Source organism: Trichomycterus rosablanca, chromosome 25 (assembly GCF_030014385.1).
Source record: "Trichomycterus rosablanca isolate fTriRos1 chromosome 25, fTriRos1.hap1, whole genome shotgun sequence".
NCBI lineage: Eukaryota > Metazoa > Chordata > Actinopteri > Siluriformes > Trichomycteridae > Trichomycterus > Trichomycterus rosablanca.
This window is the reverse complement of record NC_086012.1, coordinates 11,369,643-11,372,500: the sequence shown is the minus strand read 5'-3', so window position 1 is coordinate 11,372,500 and position 2,858 is coordinate 11,369,643.

Here is a 2,858-nt window from a genome sequence, read left to right as displayed (position 1 = left end):
ACTTGAACCAGCAACCTTATGATTGCTAGTCCAGGTGGGGATTGAACCAGCGACCTTTTAATTGCTAGTCTGGTACTTTACCTGCTGAGCTACCACTCGCCAGCAGCAGACGTTTTTTATCCGAAGCGACTTAGTTATGACTGAACACAATTACAGCAATTGAGCATCAAGGGCCTTGTTCAAGGGCCCAACAGTGGCAACTTGACTATGATGGGACTTGAACCGGCAACCGTATGATTGCTAGTCTGGTACTTTACCCAGTGATCTACCACTGCCCAGCAGCATCGATTTTTGTTGCTCAGTGGTTAGAAACTGGACTAGTAATCCAAAGGCTGCCAGTTCGAGCCCCATCACCGGCTAAGTTGCAACTGTTGGGCTCCTGAGCAAGGCCCTTAACCCTTACTTACCCATACTGTATTCAGCCATAATTGTAGGTTGCTTTGGATAAAAGCATCTTGTAAATGCCATAAATACAGGCCTTGCTGAAAGGCCCAACAGTGACAACCTGGCAGTGGTGAGACTTGAACTAGCGACCTTTTAATTACTAGTCCAGTACCTTAACCGCTAGGCTACAACTGCCCCCTATTAATAATAGTAATAATAATAGTAATAATAATAGTAATAATAATAATAATAATAATAATAATAATGTGATAATAATAATAAATAATAATAATAAATAATAATAATAATAACAATGAATAATAAATAATAATAACAATAAAACAATAATAATAAATAATAATAACAACAATAATAATAAATAATGATAAAATAATCATAATGATAATAATAAATAATAACAAGAATTAATAATAATAATAATAAGAAGAATTAATCATACTGATAATAATAATAAATAATAATATTAATAATAAAAATAAATAATAATAATGATAATAAATAATAATAATAATAATAATATTTGGAGTCTGGCACTAACGCTTACGGTGAAAATAAAAACCATGCAATGTTCCAATTCACTCCAACAGAGTTCAATATGATGAAAGTCAGGACTGGATAACTCTGCAGGCCACTGGATGACTCTTATCTGGGCCCTCTTTATGAACCTGGATTCATGCTGGAACAAAAAAAGGGCCCTCCCTAGACTGTTAACACAAACTTAAAGGTCGGTCATTAATCAGATTAAATAGAGAGGCTAACAGCAGAGAAGCGAATATACTGTAACTAACATCTCCAATCCAAATACAGCACATTTGGCTTTTTAACCTGTAAGGTGTGTCCCGGTTTGAACCCAACAGCTGGATGTGTGACCTGGTGAATAAGGCCAGCTGTGTCAACAGTTCAGTCAGTTGTGAAATAATCTTCAGAATTATTTGGATTTCTGAGGTAATAAAATAATATTCAAACACGTTCTGCTTGAGTGAATTACCCACAATCCTTTGTAGTCTTCATGTCCTTTTTTTTAAACACACTGGGCTATCGGTTTCAAGTAGCCAGACCATGCATGATTTTTTTTATAATAAAACAAGCGCCCGATTTGTTCACGTGAACCACGCCCCGATTTAAACACGACCTCTGATGCATGGAGCTGGAAAAAGCTCTCCACAAATGGAAGAAATCAAGAGCAGACCAAACCAAGAGCAGCCGGAGAAGACAGTCAGCAAGAGAATTTCCCCTAATGAAATGAACTTGCTGTATAAAGTGCATTAAAATAATCTGAAAATAAAGAAAATTTTTATTCTTTATCATGTTTTCTCTTTTATTTTGTCAAATCAATGAGGTGTAGGTTTCCTATTGGCTGATTCCATCCAGAGGAGGCTCGCGTTCGCAATTTAAGCCTTGCTAAACATCGTACATTTATCAGAAACGACACCAAGATGGAAAACTTCACATCTTTCGAGTTCCATTACCATTCCAAACTTCGGTTCTGCTCATGGCTTAGTTTCATAGTGAAATGAGTCAGCTGCGTTCCTCAGTTATTGTTTCCCAAATATTGTTTCATTTTCAGTGATTGATTTTCTGCAGATGTGATCAACAAACAGAAAATTTAATCTGTTTTAATTTTTATACAAGCTTCATGAAAGCTAATAAAATATAAATATTCAAGATTTGGTCAAATTTCCTGTAATAACAAAGAATTACAGATAGTTATTAGGATGCAAGTCCATGTTTATTAAATATTCATAAGCAAACTGTCCAAAAAACCAAATCTTAGTCAAAACTTGATCTGTAAACAAGCTAGGGAACAAGAGAAATCAAAGTAAGAGCCAGTAGAATCAGAAACCACTTAATATAGACTCCAGTGATGCTCTGCACTAGTCTCCAAACACAAAAAGGTTTAAATAGGTAGCAAACAATAAAGTGATGGGGGCTGAAAACAGGTGGGCAGACATCCCAAGTTGCAAAAACTCATTTCAGGGAGGTACCCCCGGACCTCGACCCCGACCCCCCAACCCCCCCAAAAAAAAAAAAAAAAACAACAACAAAAAAATAAACTAAGAACTTTTAGGAGCTGCTAACTGAGCTACTAAGCTAACTGTTTGCGTTAAAAACACATGTGTACTACATAGTGCACTAGATAGTGTGAAAGATAATAGATTTATGTTCCCTACATAGTGCACTAGATTGTATATTAGAAAATAATTTATGTTCCTTACTTAGTGCACTAGCTAGTGTACTAGATAATAGACTTATGTTTCTTACATAATGCTTTAGGTAGTGTATTAGTTAACGGACTTAGGTTCCCTACATAGTGCACTAAATTGTATATTAGATAACGAATTTATGTTTCCTACATAGTGCACTAGATAGTGAATTAGACAATTGATTTATGTTCCATACACAGTGCACTAGATTGTATATCAGATCACGCATTTATGTTCCCTACATAGTGC